General features: G+C 42.1%; 1 protein-coding gene across 4 annotated transcripts in view; it reads left to right on the forward strand.

The window, feature by feature from the left end:
- The first annotated feature begins 8,500 nt into the window (after positions 1–8,500).
- The window catches only part of AFTPH (aftiphilin), a 46,153-nt gene continuing 34,584 nt past the window's right edge, over positions 8,501–20,069 (forward strand). The window contains exon 1 of one of the 4 annotated variants that reach the window (XM_027694980.1): positions 8,501–8,691. The gene's annotated coding sequence lies outside the window, so the exon portion shown is untranslated. Of the gene's footprint in view, positions 8,692–9,418; positions 9,439–20,069 lie in introns of those variants that run through there. The other 3 variants (XM_027694977.1, XM_027694979.1, XM_027694978.1) reach the window with 3 other exon arrangements.

Below are 20,069 nucleotides of genomic sequence, written 5' to 3' on the forward strand. Positions count from 1 at the left end.
TGACAATCAGCTTGTGCTGGGAATCAAGGTTCCTTGCAACAAGCCCTAGATGCTATAAAATGAAACATTTATTGTGCTTATTCAACTTTTTTTTAATCTCAGGGGTTAAAAACTGAAAGCTGTGAGACAAATTCATCACTAATGCAGACCCCTCGAGTTCAATAAGCTTAGAGATGGGGCGGCTGCAGCTCACTGCTCCCTGGAAATGCCACAGGCTGCACTTAGACTGTATGGTTGGTGCAGAGATGCAGAGAATGGTGAGGGGAGGCACACCCTGGCAAGGGCTTCTGCAGAGTACATCTGTGACACCATGTAAGTCTGATGGGATCATATTTGCTTTCTAGAACCAAGAAGGTGACTGAGAGACAGCATCCGTTTCCCAGCACTAAAACCCAGTTAGCCATGATGTAGAAAAGAGGGTTTCTTCTCAGGGCCTAATGAATTTAAACAGATTGCTCAGGTACCTGGATTTACCTAATCTCATCTTTCCTAGCTCTCCTCATGGAAACAGAGCTGGTTCAGCTGCTCTCCAGAGATCTCTGACTGATTCTGGATATTGAAGGGGTGGAGGTTGGACTTTTCATCTCCTCATCTGCCCCACTGTCTCTGTGCTTGCCTTTGTCATCCTGCCGTTTCCCTCCCTGACCTGTTCTCCACAGTCCCCTCTGCCTGCTCCTTCCCCCACTCTGCCTGTTCCTGGTACAAAATGTCAGGCGTTCACTCTTACCTCTTTTCTTTCTGCTGGTGAGACAACAGCAGGGGATGACACAGAGATTAACAGATCCCTCCACCTGAGGGGCTCACCCTGACTGCTGGTGCAGCCAAGGGTGGACGCATGCAGGACTCCTGCGGCTGACAGTACTTCTGCCAGCACTCAAACACATTGTAGCTATCTGGAGCACAGTATTTTCTCTCTAGATTCTGTCTTGTTGCTTATGACAACAGCCTTGTCAGGTAGTTTAGGATCAGGTATGGCAAATCTCACATATTTCTTGCATAAGAGCTTTCAAGAAAGCAATGCTGTTTTTCTGAGATCTAGCCTTGTTCTGTGCCTACATCCCAGATGCTTTGCATCTCAATGAACGTAGATCAACAAAGCAAACCTATTGCAGAAAAACATTACAGAGGATAAATTTGGCATATGCGGTACTGAAACAAAGCATCAGATACGAGTCTGAAAGACAATGAGAAGGATTTTGACAAATATCTGTGAAAGGAACCACTTTCCTTGCATATCAGTTGCATTTGAGACAGAAGTTGTCATTAGCTCAGAAAAACCTCACCCATTTACATTTTAAAACCTGGAACTGAATCCTACTTTAATTTATGCTTAATGGACATTTTGTCATTCACTGTAAAGAGAAAAGGACATGATCTTTGTAAAAAAATTCTCAAATTATTTTTATTAATAAGCATCATTGCCAGTCACACAACATTGGTTTGTGAGGAAAACTTGATCGAAACATCTGAATCTGGCACTTGAATTTCACTGACTGTGTTGACATACAGAAGTGAAATGAACTTGTGTGATTACAACAGGATATTGCAAGTCCTCCGAAATATATACAAAAAACCAGCTGTAGAGGTAAGTTTCAGTGTTCCTAAACCTCAAAAAAACCAAACAAACAACATATCCCCAAACTCTAAAATGCCTTAGAAATGAAAATGTCTTAAAATAGATGATAATAGAGATTACAGAACATATATGCTACTACCCTGCACAGCTCAGTGTGCAAGAGACTGCTGTAATAGTGCCTATCACATACACAGAGTAAGTACTTTGGACCTTGGAGTTTCCTATCAGCTGATGGATGTTTGGAGGCTCTTGACTCCCGTCGTCACAGAGAGGAGCTGACGCACAAGGAAGGAGGATGATTATGGAAATCAACTCACCTTTGTCCAATAAATAAATTAGTTCATTAAAACAGAAAAATAGTCTTAACCATTTTGAGGACTTTTCATCTCAAATGTAAAAAGCTCACAAGCCATACCTCTCAAAGGCAAAATGAATAATTTTGATTTCTTTTCTTAATGGCTTTCTACATTTAGAGCCTTTATAAAAAAAAATATTTAGTTGCACTGGAAAGCTTTGCTGAGGGCACTAGAAATCCTGCTTTCCTGCTGACAGCTGAGGTACTCACACAATACCATCTTCTAGGAGAAGCAAGTGTTGTCAGACCTTGGTTTGGCTATTGACTCTGCTGACAAGCCTTACCACCATCAATATGTACACACACTAAAATACACTTTGCACAGGCTGATGATGAGCTATGTATAAAAATAGGTTGAGGCCAAGTATACACATAGTATTGCCACACTGAAGTCATTAAATTCTACCACTTGGAGGATGTGGTCTAGACCATGGCAGGTAAGGTGGGGCTGTTTTGACATTCATGATCTGGTTGATCCACTGGGCAGCCCTCATATGGCAGGAATGTGAGCCTTCATGTTCATGAGACGCTCCAGAGCAGCTGCAAACATGGTCAAGACTCAGAAAGCAGTTCCTTAAAAGAAAAAAACAAGCAAACAAACAAAACCAAGCAAAAAAACCCCAATCAAAACAAACAAAAAAACCCCCTCCCAACAAACACTGTTGAATGGCAACAACCCTATCCTTGCTCAAATAAGCCAAAGCCAAAACACAAAGAACCTATATTCAGATGTAGGAAACTTCTAAAATAACTGCCATTTCATCTGTTTTCTGTAACTACACAGGGTTCTTTGTAGTTAACACATTCAGGCTTGTTTAAGGACAGTTCTGGAATTTTTAATGGCCTGTGAATCACAAGAGAACGGGGCTGCTGATGTAGCAATGCCTTCTCACTTTTGTACTATGACTACATAGTACATAGTACAGGTAGCCAAGGAGATTTGTAAAAGGTAATAACAAACCTGCACTACAAACAGAAGACCTCTTTGTTCCATCTAAAACACACATTACGTTTTATATTTATGCTATTGCAGCTAGTACAGATGGAGACAGCCCTTTCCTTGAGGAGCTGGGAAAAGCTAAAACACCTTTGTTGGATACCCAAAACAAGAGAAACCAGTGCCTGGTCATTCTGCATGCCCAGAGGTCAATGCTAAAGGAGTAGCAATGATGCAGAAGACATGGGATTTGGGATTTTTACTAGAGTATCCCAGGGCCTCTGAAAAGCTTTGAGAGGGACCAGTCCTGCAGGGAAACAGAGACCACCACTTAGGGTGCAGATTTGGGGTGGAGTTCAAGGCACCAACCACTCCTCAAAGAAACAAGCATCCACTGCCCATAGATCTGTTTTAGCATCTTTCAATGCCAAAGGACAGTGTAGTTTAGTAACAGGCTGCTTTAGTAAGTTCACTCTTTGCTCAGCTGCACCTTTGTTTAACTCAGCTAACAGTAACTGCAGGATTTTTCTTTTACTAACTGATGTCCATTTAGAAGCCAGCAGAAAGCACATATTATTCATTCAGCTAGCTTTGACAATGCCCACGTTATGAAACGACGGCCACAAAAAATTTTCATGTAAAGCTTTCGAGGTTCATTGGTGAATTCAGTCAGAAAAGCTCTTTCTGCTTGATAATGCAGTAGTAGGATTATTTCAGCTATACAGGTCTCAGATAAATGCAATTTTACTGAATTAAAAGCATTTCAGAGAAACGTGCCAATTCATTTTCATGTCAGGATGGGAAAAAGTCTAAAAGCTCTGTGAGGATGAATTGCAATGGTTTCATAGAATCACAGAATCACAGACTATGCTGAGACGGAAGGGACCCAACAGGATCATCAAGTCCAGCTCCTGGCCCTGCACAGAGCACCCCAAGCATCACACCATGTGCCTGAGATGTAGTGTTGTCCAAGCACTTCTTGAACTCAGACAGGCTTGGTGATGTGACAACTTCCCTGGGGAGCCTCTTCCAGTGCCCAGCCACCCTCTGGGTGAAAAATCTTTTCCTAATATCCAACCTAAACCTCCCCTGACTCAGCTTCATGCCATTTCCTCGAGTCCTGTCTCTGGTCCACTTCCTCTTGTGAGGATGTTGAAAACCACAATGAGGTCTCCCCTCCGTCTCCTCTTCTCCAGGCTGAACAGACCAAGTGTCCTCAGCCGCTCCTCATACGGTTTCTCCTCCAGAGCCTTCACCATATTTACTGCCCTCCTTTGGATGCTCTCTAACAGCTTAATGTCTTTTTTTATATTGTAGTGCCCAAAACTGCCACAATATTCAAGGTGAGGCCACCCCAGTGCAGAGCAGAGCAGGGCAATCCCCTTCCTCACCCAGCTGGTGATGCTTTGCCTGATGCCTCCCAGGACACGGTTGGCCCTCCTGACTGCCAGGGCACTGCTGACTCATGTTCAATTTGCCTCTGACCAGGACCCCCAGGTCCCTTTCCACGGCGCTGCTTTCCAGCATCTCATTTCTCATTCCCCAGTCTGCCTGTACATCCAGGGCTGCCCCATCCCGGGTGCAGAATCCGACACTTGCCCTTGTTAAACTTCATATGGTTGGTGATTGCCCAGTCCTCTAATTTGTCAACGTCTCCAAAGACGATTTTAAATTCGTTTTATGGATCATTTCAATTCTTTAAATGCCTGATTCGATTGTAAATTAAAAAAAAAAAAGAAAAAGAAAAATCAAGCAGGATAATTTCTTGACTATCTAGTTTCTGCTCAGCAGCATTGCCAGCTACAGCATCGAAGGAAGCAAACTGCTTGAAGTTTGGAGATTTATCTAGTCTTTGATTAGAGCAAATTTCTTCCCCACTGAGTGGGGAAGCCAGAAAAATCTTGCACTGCCAGAAGCCATGTTGTACTGTATGTATTTTTGAAATAAAAAAGAAAAAGAGCTGCACTATCCACTACTAACAGCCCAACATATTTCAGAAGATATTCTGCACCACGCTACACAATATATGGGACAGCTTATAGTATAACTAAAATTTACATTCAGGAACCATGTTGTAAACTTCAAAATGAAAAATTAAAAGCTAAATTGTTTCCCTGTAAATATTACATACTCAATTTTCTTGAGAATTATGAATTATTAAGTTTTACGGAGGACATGGATGTAGACCATAACAAGTTGCCCCTGCCATCCTAAATTCCCAACCCAGGAGGAGTGTCTGAGCCTCCAGACCACGCAGGTTTTTGGGAGAGCCTTTCTGAATCATCTTGACGCACCACAAGACCTTTTTCCATTTGAGACTTCTGGGAAGGCTGCGCCCTCTCCTGACAGTTCAGGACTCAGTAGCAGCGACTGATAAAGCTGCTTTGCTGCAGCCAGCAAGTCAAGGCTTAACCTCGGAGTTATTAAGACCAGTCCCGCTCGATTTAAAACCTCTATTGCACTATGCAGAAGGGCTTCCTTGAGATGAGTTATAGTAAAATTGAGATGGGTCTACTGAAATTACAACTTTTTTTCACCATGCTGTAAGGAAATAAATGGCTTGGAAGTACACGCTTTAAAACACCTCACCCTATGTTTGAAAATGGATAAAATACCACGCTAGAATCATCTCCAAATAAGATACAGTGTTTACAATCTATGCAATTCTGTAAAGGAAAGTTTCATATGTCAAAAATATAACCTTGAAATTAGTGTTGTAACCCATGAATTCCATTTCACAGAACTAATACATAATACAGCTAATGCTATTATAAAGAGTCAGTCTGCCTTCTCAAGCAAATGTAATCTCCCTGAACCAGCAAAGCTTATGCAGGAATGACTAAAGAAATCCCACACATCTTTTCAATCATTCACACTATGTCTAAGTGAATATCACTTTCTTTTTTTTTTATATGAAATGTTTACCTCTCATCTGATCCTGCATTCAAGTTAAACGAATTTTATGTATTCATAACTGCATATTGATTAAAGCTTCAGGTCCCAGAAAATTCTAAATACCACTAAGAAAGAAAGACAAGAAAATTTTCCTCTAGTTAGACTGGCAGGGACCATTTGGAGGGATTTTCTGCCTTTCTTTGTAGCTTAGGATATGAGCCACTTCTCCAAATCATGTGGGAATTTTACTTTAAAAATTTCCTTCTACTCTAGAACCTAATTACTGACACTGTTGATCTTTCTGGCCCTCTTCCTGAGGCATATGATTGTGCTTGTGGTTTTGGACTTTTGCACAAGGGCTTTACTAATTTTTTTTTAGGTGCTAGTGTTGTAAAACGTGGAATATGTGGAATTTTCTTAAGAAAGGATGTTCTTTGATGTTTGATCTTTGTATACTTTCAAGCCTAATCAACAAGAAGGGAGACTTAATCCATTAAACAGATCACAGCTAACAAGTAAGCTCTAAGTGATGTCCAGGTGTTAGAAAAACTAATTACTTGTTGGTAGAATTGCCTTGTTAAGGCTTAGGTTTGGATATGCTTCAACAATCTCAGACCTAGAGGGAGGTTAACAAAGCTTGGGAAGGAGGATGTACCACTGAGAGTAGACACAAAGAACTCAAGATTTGGGGGGCACAAGGACATTTGGCAGAAGTCCCAAGATAAGGAAGAAAATAATAAAGCCAACTCAGCAACTGTGCTGAATCAGCTCTGACTGGGTAAAAGGTAATTCTGGCAGGGGCAGATCATGACCACAACTTGGGAGACCACTGATGCAAGAAACACACCAACCCCAAAAAAGAGAAAGACTGAGCATGTGGACTAACTAGCCTGAGAAGGTAAAGAGTCATTAACCAATAGAAGATAGAGTATTAATTAATAAGAGAACATATATCCAATGAACACTAATTCCTTTTTTTGGTAAAATGTATAAATAGTAAAAAGTTTTGATAGTTGGCGTGCTTGATTTGTGGAACACCAGCAAGCACCCAGGCTTGCACAACTCCAAAATAAATAATCAATGTCTCTGTCTAGTGTGTAATTATTGGCTTTTTGCACACCAGGTAATGAATCTGATTTTTCTGGAAATATGAGGGCTCATGTTGCTGTCTGTGGAGTCTACAGGCAGCGTGTTATTCCGTATGATCATTCAAATGGTTGATACAGCAGCTGTAAAAGAGAAGGTAATTATTATTTTACCTCCTCTAATTATATTGTTTACAATAGGGTGATTAACACCAATTAAACACAGCTGGAATGGAAAATGATTCTTCGTGGGCTAGTGCCACACACTGAGGTATACTTTGGGCCCCTGGAACTTCATGGCTACTGCCAGATATTGGAAAAAAAGATCTAGTTTGTCTGTTGCTTTACAACAAAGTATTTAACTGCTTTTACAGGATCTGCTCTGTACCTTTACAGTTTGTAAAACACATTGTTGTACACTGGTTGAAGGTCAAAGACTGCTAAAGTACCCTCTTTCCTATTCCCGCATGCTTTTCCTTCTGTCCTGCCAGGTCAGCACAAGCTTTACTCTGTGTTTCTGATACTAAGATGGAAAAAAACGGGAACAGCCACCAGGCGGCGAAATAATAGAGAATTAATCACACAGCCTCATTAATAGTCACTCATGAGTATGTTCAGCTATTGTAATAGGATTCCTAACGTCACAGAAACACTGCATTAACGATATAATTCCCCCATGCTTCACAAAAGCCTTCTGCTGCTTATTAAATTATTGCATTAATTATAATTACTCTTAAAGGCATTTTTATTCCACAAACCTATCTCAAACGTGAAAAGTTCTGCAAATGGCCTTGTTTTAAGCCTTCCCTCAGCCAAACTACTGAGTACTTAAATACCTGGGGTGTGTGTGTGTATATAAGGCCTCTGGAGGAAGCAAGGAGGAGGCTCGGGGGTGACCTTATTGTTCTCCACAACGACCTGACAGGAGGTTGTAGCCAGGTGGGGATCGGCCTCTTCTCCCAGGCAACCAGTGACAGGACAAGAGGACACAGTCTTCAGCTGTGCCAAGGGAGGTTTAGGTTGGACATCAAGAAGAATTTCTTCACAGAAAAGGGTGATTAGACATTGGAATAGGCTGCCCAGGGAGGTGGTGGAGTCACCGCCCCTGGAGGTGTTTGAGGAAAGGCTGGACATGTCCCTCAGTGCCATGGTCTAGTTGGCACAGAGGTGTTCTGTCATAGGTTGGACTCGGTGATCTCAGAGGCCTTTTCCCACCTAATCAATTCCGTGATTCTTCAACAAACCTCTGATATTACGCTCCACTCGCTGCTTTATTATCGCGATCCGCCAGCGCGTTGCAACCGCCGCGCGGAGCTCAGTTAACCACTGCCGAGGGATAAATGGCAGCCTTTGCACGTCGGGGTTTTAAATTTTAACACGCGCTTTTGCTCGCGGTCGGAACCAGGCGGCCTTCAAGGTCTGTTTCCACCCAATCCGCTCTGGGGCTCCGCGTCACGCCAAGACAGAGCACACAACAAACACACACGCAACACGCTCGCTCATTTCATTCCTTTATTTGCGGCACCGCCTGCCCGCGGTGTCCCCGCTCGCCGGCCCGGCCGGACGTGACGCGGCGCGGGGGCGGCGGCGCGGGGAGCGCCGGGAGGCCGGGGGGCGGTGGCGGGGCAGGAGGCGGCGGCCGGAGGGGGCCGGGCCGCAGCGACGCGGTTCCTGTCGCCCACAGCGGCTCCCCCTCCATGGCGGTTGCCGCGGGAGGCCGCAGATAACCGGCCGCGGCCCCCTCTCCTCTCCCCTTCCTTCCCTATCCCCCTCCCTTCCCTGTCCCCCTTCCCGCCCGCAGCCATGCCCGCCCGGGCCCCGCCGCCCCCCGCGCAGCCCGCAGGTAAGAGACGGTGACGGGGCGGCTCGTCCGCTCCGGGCCTGGCCGGGAAAGGGCAGCGGGGACCCCTCGGCGGGGCTGCGGCGGCCGGGGCCTGGCGGGGCAGCTCCGTCCTTTTCCCCTTCGCCCTCGGGGGAGGGCGGCGGGGCCGGGCCGGGCCCGGCGGGGCAGGGCAGGGCAGAGCAGGGGGCAGCCCCGCGGGTCCCCCTCGCTGAGGCGCCGCTCCCTCGGCTCGTCCCGGCTTTGTCCTTCGGCGGGGCCCCAGCGCGGGGTGCCCCGCGGTGTCCTGGGGTTCAGCTGAGAGAGGGAGAGAGGAATCAGGGATACGTGGTACAGTAAGTTAACCTGTCCTGTGTGCTCGGCTTTTCCTGACGAGCTTTCTCTTTTAAAGCGTGTCAGTCGCTAAATGCGTCTGGAGGTAACTCTGCTTCAACGTGTCATCATAATTTAATTATGGTTGGTTTTTTTTTTAAGGAGCAATATCATTCTAAAATGGGGTAGTTACTCAAATGCCTATTAGGTCCTGACGCTTCAGTTTACCATTATAAGTGTCTACCTGATGAACCAAAATATGTTTTTTTTTTTAGAGAAGACAATACCTTAAAAAAAAGGGTTAAACCCTGGGATTCCTTCGAGGTGTCAGTAAATTGGCCTCTTGATGGTGACAGCCCCTTCCTCCCAGCTTCAGCACAGAAACTGAAACCTTCAGGAGTTTAATGCTCCTTAAGCAAACATCTGTTCATAAACAGAGTGAGTAGAGGAGCGTTGTTGACAGGAGCTGCACTGCGTCGGTCGTGTGAGTTTAGTTTCCATGCGTGGTTTACAGCCCAACGTGCTTCATTAGGAATAATTTTTCAGCTGTTGAGTCCATGGCAAAGTGAGTTTGATGGATGCTGCTTTTTAACTGGACTCGTCCTTGGAGACTGAACAAAATTAAAAGTATTTCCTCCTTGTGTTATTCTCTGGACATATGAACTAGACTTGGAAAGCTAATTAGCCTACTTTAAGCGTGAAAATGCTCAGTTGTGTTGTCAGCACAGAAGTTGGCAGCTAATGTATGGCTAGTGGTTCCTCCTCCTGAAGTTGGAGCTGTACCTGGAGAAATATAACATTAATTGTGAGAGCCTGGGGAAGAGGTGAAGTAGCTGTGACTATTGAGGGGTTGTGGATTTTTTGAAACAGTCATATCAGTGAGAAGAAGTAGCCTAAATGTGAAAATATGAGACTTTAAGCTTAAAAATATGAAGTAATGCAGAAAAACTAATGTGCCTGTGGTGTTTTCATCCCACATGATATTTGCATGAAGTACACACTTATGACCTTCTAAGGCAGTGTGAAAGTATGACCTCTTCCTTTTACTTCCTTAATTTGTTTATAAGTAAGCAATTGAAGGAGCTCAGCATCAGTTTGTTTTTATTCTTTTATGTATTTTAGTTCTGTCCAGATCACGGTTTTGTTTAGCAAAGGATTTAATAGGCTGTAAAATTTTGAGTTATACACAGTTAAATAATTCTGTTAATGAAAGCAATGTGATCTTACATTTCTACTTGAAAAAATTCCTCTAATAACTTATTGAGCATTTTAACATCTTAATTACATCAAGTAATATTCTGAAACTTTCAGTACTTTGCAAAGACTTGTCTTTCACGGTGGAAATAATACAACAGCTTAGATGGACCTCAGTCAACTCTTTGCCCTTTCCTCTTGAAATATTCATCGAGCTCTCCTTGCAGATCTGTGGTGGTATCAGTTGGAAACCCAGTGGTGAAGAAACTGATGCTTGGTCTGGTTGTTTTCACTGTACTCAGAGACATAATCTTCCTTCAGATCCTCATTATCTTTTTCGACAGAACGTTCATTCCTGTCTGTGCTATTTTGCTGTTTGACAACTTAAACTACTTCTTTGTGAGTGTTTCAGCACAGTGACACACTAACCCTTTCACAAGGATTCAAAATACTTAGAACTTTTCTTGTAGTCCTCTTAAGAGTAGTGGCTTAGATCCTACTCATTCCCAGGTGTCAGAAATTTTGTCTGTGAGGTTTTTTTCGTTTGTGCAAAAAAACACACTGTGTGAGCTGCTGCTGTTGCACACACAAAAAAGTCTTGAAATGTGCCTTGTTTGAAAACTGACAGTCTCATTTTCAGTAGACTTTCTTTAATGCTGATGTCTTTAGCAATTAAAGTTTTCAATTGATTTCAGTTCAAGGAGTGTTTCTGTATTGGTGCCATTTGCAAGGTGATCTAATGAGTCTGCTTCTTTAAGGCAAATAATTCAGATTTTGCAAATCCAAGAGCCTTGTTTTGGGAGAACCACAAGGAAGGGCAAATCCTGTCGTCACCTTAGTATGTTTGAAAGTTGGTGCCAGGGTGAAGGAAATGTGAAACCTTGAGTTCATGTGTCTTTTGAAAAGTGATGAAAAATAGATTTTTTTCTTTGGAGTATTCGGTGTCTCGCCTGTATTGTGTTTTTAATGTGATGTAATGTCTGTAGGTGGGATAAATGATGAATAATGTAAGGCTGTTCACTGAAAAACAAGCAGAAGTTTTCAGTAATGGAAAGAAGACCTATGTGGTTGTTCTCCCTATGCAGCTGTATTTCCTCTGCCACGCTGTAGGAGAACCTTTCACATAAGAGTGCACCTCTGGGCAGTTGTAATTTACTCTTTACCATAGTCTGTGCGATGTTTGAAAGGCTTATATGTGATGGAGAACACACTGCTCTGTAAATAAGTCTCTGGGAACAGTTGACCTTAGGTAATCTAGTTCTAATTCTTTTTAATCTAGCATCTTTTTATCTTAATTTAGAACAGGTTCCCAGCTAGCATGTTTGAGGGTAACATCCAGAAATAGATTTTCTCAGTGAGTTGAACACCTGTTTTAAAAGGAGTTTAAGAAATCATAGGAATGAAAACATCTCAGCTATGTGTTACTTACGACATCTGTCTTTACACGTTGTGGGGCTGTGTACTCTACACTGGACACAAATATTGCATTCCTGCAGAGCCAGATTTTAAACCTGATTGACTTTCCCAGCCAGTTGTGTTTGCCTATAGAATTTTAAAATATGCTTGTTCTTACGACATTTCCTCCACTGTCTGGTTACAGATTTAACTAAAGGCAGCGTCTTCATCTGCAGCTGATAAAGCACATCAGTAGATTTTGAGATGAGACATTTTTTTGCTTGTATTAACTTTACAGAGATAACCTGGTCTTTTAGGTTTGGGAAGTAATGCTATTCTTGGTTAAAAAAGAGTCTAATGAACCAGCACAACATCTAGATTCATATTTGCCTAATGTTCCTCTGATTCCACAGCTAAGCTAAAATGAAATAGGGAGAAGTGAAGCAGCACAACTGCTGAAAGTACATGTTTGATTGCTTCTTTGTATAGTCTAAAAAGAAGGTCTTCCTTTAAAAGGAAGATAGCTATATCCAAGATCTGTTTAAATGCCACATTTTTGCCACCTAACACTGTGCTGTCAGTGATGAGAGGAAGAGAAGCGCTATCAAAGAGGTTTGGATAGTGTATAGGCTGGGTTGTCTGGGGGTGCCAGCCTCTGGAGGGCAGAAGGACAGGAAGAATAAGTGCCTGATTCCTGGTGTCAGCCTCCCAGGTTTTGTTACTTTAATGTTTGTTGTACATACAACACTTTGTGATGAAGGTGTCTCGCATATTCAGTGTTTGTTGAAACCACAGTGATGTGCAGTGGTATTGATTTAATTCCAAATGTTGGGTAATGAGACATAGGGCTTGGAGACGTTTGCCTTACTGAAACTGGAGAACATTGTTTTCTTCAACCCTGTATATGTCCAAGGAAAAAGAAGAGTGCTCTGAAACTCCTGCTTTGGGTAATGGACCTCCTGGCTGTAACAGCATCAGGTTCAAAATCGAAAACATTGATTTCTTGGAGGCTTTATGAAGTAAACATTTTCTTGCTGTATTTTGTTTGCTGGTAACTAATTCCAAAAATAAAAGTAGGCTTATTAAACCAATGTAAGAACATATTGACTTCAGCCTGGACAAAGACTCTCCCTCTAGAGTGGATTTGGGTTGTAGAAATGCTGTTTTAATACAGACTCTCCTCATTTACAACCACCATTCTAGAAATAGGTTCTCAGGTGCAGAAAGACTGTGTGAATATGTTTTCCTTTGTTCATAAGCCAAAGAAAAGGCAGAGTGATAACAGAAGAGGACAGCTTTTCCTACTGGAAGCCAACATTGTGCTGTAATAAGTTTAAATCTGGTTCTTGCTGTGGTATTTTTGGCATCTGCTTGAGGAACTCCCTTGCAGTAAGAGTTAAATGTTCTTGGAAAGATCAGATGCTGGCAGCTGATGACTTGAATCCATCTCTTGCCATTGCAAGGCTTTTACTGTGGGGTATTTACATGCCTCATGTATTTCTTAGAGACACTCTTTGTGGCCTCTTGATTTTTTAGGTCTTATGTAAGAGCCAAACTTGCTGTTTCAAGTTTTGCCCTAGAAGATACGCAGCGAAGGAACTATTTATACCTGCTTTTGTGTAGTGTAATTACATTGTTCCCTTTGCTGCCATGTCTTTGTTAGACTGTTACTATTACTCTATAAAAAGATAGTGAACAAGGATGTGATCTGTGTATGAGGAAAGCAGATATTGTTCCCTATTTACTGCAAACAAATAATAAGATACTCTGGCTTCATTGTAAATGTTGTGGAAACCTAGTTAGTGACCATAAAAGAAGAGTATGCATTTCCTCTTTCCAATTCCTTGCCCTATCAAAACTTAAGTCAACTACTTCTCATTTCTGGCATTACTGATTTCTCTTTTCTCTCTTCTTTTGAGTATTTTAAATTAACCTGAGTTACATTCTTAAATGCTTGTGACTTGAGAAAAAAGATTTGAACCAGAGGCTGCAGTATGAAAATTGAATCTTAATAAATTAATCAGCAATTTTTTTTTCTTTTGAGTAAAATGTCAATATATACTGATGAGTATATTGGTGGATAGCACTTATAGTGACTTTTAGCAGTATTTATTTAGTATTCCAATTTGTTTGAGAAATTCCTTCATAATGAACATTAGAGTGTGAATGCAAAGAAACACATGGACACAAGAAGTTAACTAGTTTTAAAAAAACCCAACAAACAAATAGGTAAAAGGACAGAAAGACAGAAAATGGCACCTGAAAGAGAATAAATTCTTTAATATTTTTTTTTTAAACTGCTGGGACAACTGCATGTCATGAACAATTGATGGAAATCCATCTTCAGTCTAATAGTAAACTCTTGAGATCTGCAAGTGTTGCTGACCCTTGTCAACATAAATCTGTAGTGGTGACTAAAGTAATCCACTCTAAACATGAACACTTTAACTGTGCCAGATTCTTCACCTCAGGGTGTTAAGGTTTGATGCCAGAAACCTGAGATGTTCCATATTAGAAATCACAGAAGTTATGTATCTTGTGCTCTGTTATGTAAGTAAAAACTGTTGTAATTTCCTTCAAATAGGAGTCTGTATTATATAGCATGCTGAAAAATTGGTGGTTTCCGGTTGTTTAAAAAGTACATGTTTCAAGAACGTTTAAATGAACAGATAAGTGCAATAAGTGTGTGTGAACTTCATAGCTGACTTTTAAATTTGGGAGCCAGTTCCCTGAAAACTGTGGGGACGATAAATAATCCACATTATTGGTCATAGGTTTGTTCAAATTCTACTTTGGGTTAAACCATGTTTTGTGTTCATCACTTGAAATATCAGGTTTAAAAAATTATATAGCCTAATATCTTGACCAAGAATGTCTGAGCTGGGTATAAAGTACTACAAAAGATGAAGCCACGGTTCCAGCTCTGTTTGAGATTCCAGACAAAGCAGGGATTAACTAAATGAATTAAGGAACAAAGTCGTTGTTCTGTCAGACCTGTGGGTTTTCACTGTGTTATTGTTTCAAATAACAAATTTGAATTCAAGTTTGATAACAAATTTCGTTTATAGTTGGCAGATAGAACACTTTTGGTAGTCGAGAAAGGGGACTATAATTAAATTCTTTCTGAAGAAAACTACATTAAGGCTATAAAATTCCCATGCTGTTTTATATTGTGAGGAGATTTAGGATTATGCACAGTTTATAAATTTATCACTAATTAGTCAAGAGGAGGGGGAATACTAGTATGACTTTTTTTTCCTTCTCTTACAGTTTGAGTATATTTGAGTTCTGTAAACAACAATTAAATTGTGTTAACATAACAACCTTGCACTCATTTCTAATACAGTTCATACATTTTTGAGCTCTTCATGTTTGGCTTTTAAAATGCAGCTGTAACATAAGTGGAAATAGTTGAGATTTAAAGAAAAATATGCACAAGTCCAAACAATTGGTTATAAGTTGATTCTTGTGGTTAAACTGATTAAACACTTAGCAGACTTTCAAACCTATGATCAGATTTTTAAATGCACAATTAATGTTCCTTGCAGATCCTGTTTTGGCAACTGTTACTGAAACATATCTGGAGCATTGTGCTGCTGGGCTGCTGCTGTGTAAATGATCCCTGTGATCTCTTAGAAATGCTTTGAAATGAAAAATTGAAGGAAGTTTCTTCTGCTGTATGGCAGAAGTTGCAGGAGAGAAAATTTTTAAATGGTCAGAGATCTTCCTACATGTTCAATTGGGCTTTGTCAGGCTGCTTCAGCCCCCATGCAGTCTCTATCAGTTATCTTTGTCCTGTGCTTGTCCTTATTATTCTTGTTCCTTGTCTCCCCTTTCTTATGATAACTGGAAAGAAAAGGAGTCTTACAGGTAAAGTCCCTTTGATTGTGGTGCTTGCTGCTCTCACATTATTCGATTTGTTTTCTGAAACTGCACATTGAGGTTATTTTAGATCATCCTTGCCTCTAAGGATTTTCTCAACTCTCTTATAGTTTATTTTTGGCTGAGGTTAAAATACACAGTAAATGGCCAACAAAACAGTGGGTAGGGTTGTTATGATGGATAGTGTATGGATGTATGGGCAGTGTAGGGTAAGAATTTTTTTTTTATTATTATTTCTTGCATGAGATCCTCTGATGTCACGTGGTAGAGTAGTTACTAATCCAGACCTAAATGTGATATTTCAAATAACTGGAGTGAAAACCAACTTAGACAAGCCTATAAGTCTGCAAAGACTTGAAACACACATGCTTTTTGGTGAACCATACAGTCAAATTTTTCTTTCAATGGGAAAGTTCAGAGGTTTTTTCCAAGGCTTGTGATTCACAGTGTTGGGATATGTCTTTGGGATACAAGAAAAAAACTTAGGCTTGGTTGCTTAGTCTGTCATGATGACTGCCATTTTTTAATTTAGTTTAAGTAATGCTGGGCTATTGATGCATAAATTAAGAGGCTCATCAGCATCCTCCTGCACCTAATTCCTATCCAAAAAGCTGTGCTGTTGTATGGAGACCACTGAGCTGGTGTTGTCTTTTAGCCAAACAAAAGCATTGCAGCTGATCGAAGTACTTTCCAAGAATTATAGAAAAACTTTATGTTGTAGGAATACAATGTGGATTTGTTTTATTACTGAACCAGCAAAACTATGCTTTGATGTCATTGTCTATGTACAGGGCTATAAGTTTATATATTTGCCAGTTAGAAACAAATTTAAGGTTGCTTCTGTTTTCTGCTTTTCTTTCCCTTCTAGTGAGTCATCATCAATAAAAGTAAAGTTCCTGGGAAAGGGGAGGCTAGTCTACTTAGATTTTAATTTCCTATTTACTTAAATATAATTGTTTGCATGAGTTAATTATTCTAAAACTTTCAAAAGAAGAAAAGTCTGATATGTCTCTGTATTTTTTTATATATATAATACTTCGGTGCTGAACTTATCTCTTTATTTCTTACACTGCACTAAAAGCTTCAAGAATGGGTGTCATGGACTTCAGAAATCTTGGTTACAAAACCAAATGTGTTAACTTCCTAGCTTTAAATTGGGCCGTCCTTGAAGAAATGTTGAGTATTTCATAGAATCATAGAATCATAGAATAGGTAGGGTTGGAAGAGACCTCCAAGATCATCAAGTCCAACCCCTGATCCAACTCCAATTACTATATCATGGCACTAAGGGCCACGTCCAATCTCTTTTTAAAAACCTCCAGGGATGGTGAATCCACCACCTCCCTGGGTAGGCCGTTCCAATGCCTGATAACCCTCTCTGTAAAGAATTTCTTCCTAACATCTAACCTAAACCTCCCCTGGCAGAGTTTGAGCCCATGTCCCCTTGTCCTATTGTTGGTTGCCCGGGAGAAGAGACCAGCCCCCGCCTGGCTATAACCTCCCTTCAGGTAGTTGAAGAGAGTGATGAGGTCGCCTCTAAGCCTTCTCTTCTCCAGACTAAACAACCCCAGCTCCCTCAGCCTCTCCTCATAGGACTTGTGCTCAAGTCCCTTCACCAGCCTCGTTGCTCTTCTCTGGACCCGCTCCAGCACCTCAATGTCCTTCCTGAACTGAGGGGCCCAGAGCTGAACACAATACTCAAGGTGTGGCCTCACCAATGCAGAGTACAGGGGAAGGATCACTTCCCTGCTCCTGCTGGCCACACTGTTCCTGATGCAGGCCAGGATGCCATTTGCCTTCTTGGCCACCTGAGCACACTGCTGGCTCATGTTCAGCCTCCTGTCGATCAGCACCCCCAAGTCCCTTTCTGCCTGGCTGCTCTCCAGCCACTCTGTCCCCAGCCTGTAGCGCTGCAGGGGGTTGTTGTGGCCAAAGTGCAGGACCCGGCACTTGGCCTTGTTGAACTTCATTCCATTGGAGTTTGCCCATCTCTCCAGTCTATCCAGATCCCTCTGCAGAGCCCTCCTGCCTTCCGGCAGGTCGACACTCCCTCCCAACTTGGTGTCATCTGCAAATTTGCTGATGATGGACTCAATCCCCTCATCTAAATCATCGATAAAGATGTTAAAAAGGACTGGGCCCAGCACTGACCCCTGGGGAACACCACTGGTGACCGGCCGCCAACTGGATGCAGCTCCGTTCACCACCACTCTCTGGGCCCGGCCCTCGAGCCAGTTCCTGACCCAGCAGAGAGTGCCCCTGTCCAAGCCGTGGGCTGCCAGCTTTTCCAGGAGTATGCTATGGGAGACAGTGTCAAAGGCTTTGCTGAAGTCCAGATAGACCACATCCACAGCCTTTCCCTCGTCCACCAGGAGGGTCACCTGATCGTAAAAGGAGATCAGGTTGGTCAAACAAGATCTGCCCCTCCTAAACCCATGTTGGCTGGGTCTGATCCCTTGTCCATCCTGTAGCTGCTGTGTGATTTCACACAGGATAATCTGCTCCATAACTCTGCCAGGCACTGAGGTCAGGCTGACAGGCCTGTAGTTACCCGGGTCAGCCTTGCAGCCTTTTTTATGGATTGGGGTGATATTTGCCAACTTCCAGTCATATGGGACCTCCCCAGTGAGCCAGGATTGTTGGAAGATGATGGAGAGCGGCTTGGCAAGCTCTTCTGCCAGCTCCCTCATTACCATAGGATGGATCCCGTCTGGTCCCATAGACTTGTGAGGATCCAGATGACTCAGTAAGTCAGTAACTATTTCTTCCTGGAATACAAGGGGACTATTTGGTTTCCTATCTCTGTCTACCAGCTCCAGAGGCCAGTTGCCTTGAGGGCCACCTGTCCTACTGGTAAAAACTGAGGCAAAGTAGGTGTTAAGTACCTCAGCCTTCTCCTCATCTTTATTAACTATGTTTCCCTCCAAGTCCCTCAAAGAATGGAGGTTTTCTTTGCCTCTCCTTTTGTTATTAATGTATTTATAGAAGGACTTTTTATTATCCCTAACAGAAGTGGCTAATTTAACTTCAAATTGTGCTTTTGTATCTGATTTTCTTTCTACATGATCTAGCTGTCTTCCTGAATTCTTCGTAGGTAGCCTGCCCTTTCTTCCATAGTCGGTAAACTCTCTTTTTATCCCTGATTTCCTTCAGAATCTCCCTGTTTAACCAAGCTGGTTGTCTTCCCCGCCGGCTTGCCTTTCGGCACACCGGTACGGCCTGTTCCTGTGCACTCAAAACTTCCTGCTTAAAGCACATCCATCCCTCCTGGACCCCCTTGTTTTCAAGGGTTGTTTCCCAGGGTATGCTCTGGACTAGACTTCTGAATAGGTCAAAATCTGCCTTCTGGAAGTCCAGCGTAGAGGTTTTATTGTTGTTTCTCCTTGAATCTCTGAGTATTGAAAATTTTGTTTGTTTCAAGAACTAGTTTCTTGCCTTTACCATCTCTTCAGTTTTTGTCACATGGGATATGATAAATATTCTGTCAACTGAATTTTCAGATAGATGTAACAGCTCTTACTAAATTTCAGAAAGTTTAACAATAAATTTATGCTGTTGTCTCCTGAGATTCAACTGGAGATTCAAATTTAAATACAAGGGATGATTTGTTATAGCCAAATAAGCCCATCCTTTCCTTTTCCAGGAACTGAAGGTGGGGAGAGTGAGTCCCATTGATGCAATTTTCCGTTCTTTCTCCTGAATGTGTCTTGTTACTAAAAAGCTGTTGATTGATGATCCCAGTAGCCATGAATTCCAGACACAATGCCACTCACTGGTCAACCAGCTCCCCTATAACTTTAAGTAGTGCTATCCCTGAGATAAGGGGCCTTAAGATGGGCACAGAAAATACAAACCAATATCTACCTGAATGGTCTCTTTTTTGCAAAAGAGCCAATAGAGCACTTCCACCTCCCAGGGCGTATCTTTGTGCACAGCCTGTGGATCCGCTTCTGCAGTGAAACATTCAGAAAGCAACTGTAGTCTGGATATACTGGGTGTTTAATCCCGGTGTTGGTGGTTGACCTCAGTAAATTTGGATATGAAGAAGGAATTACTGCTGTGATAGTGACAAAGATGAAATGCTGTTATGGTATTTAGTGAAGTGAAATCCCAGAAGCTCGGAAACTAAACAGATTGGAGTAATCTGTCTGTGAACATAAAGTCACACTTCTACAAACATCTTGGGAAGGATCTTAATCTCCATGTAGGACATTAAACAGCAATTGCTAGACCATGATGTAGAAGGGAGAGTGCTCTTGGGAGATGAGGCCTCTCAGATAAGCGAGTGAAGCTCTTCTCTCAAATACCTTGTTAAGCAGCTGGTGCTGAGTAAGCCTATGTGGGAGCTTGTTGACAACTTAGGCTTTATTCTAAACAAAATTCCTTTGCAGTTCTCTTCAGTTTGCATGTTATGTTACAAATTACTTCAGAGTTTCATCTGGTAAGCATGATGTTCTTTTAGAACTGCAAAATACCCTTTTAAAAGGAAATTGTAGGTATGTTAGTCACCTTAAGGACGCCAGAGTTTCCTGGCAAATATCCAGAGTTGTTTGGCTCAAGTGCTTGGTATTTTGTGCTCCAGAAGAACTGCAGAGCTT

The sequence above is a fragment of the Neopelma chrysocephalum genome, unplaced genomic scaffold (genome assembly GCF_003984885.1).
Source record: "Neopelma chrysocephalum unplaced genomic scaffold, ASM398488v2 Primary Assembly neopelma1_99, whole genome shotgun sequence".
Taxonomy (NCBI): Eukaryota; Metazoa; Chordata; class Aves; order Passeriformes; family Pipridae; genus Neopelma; species Neopelma chrysocephalum.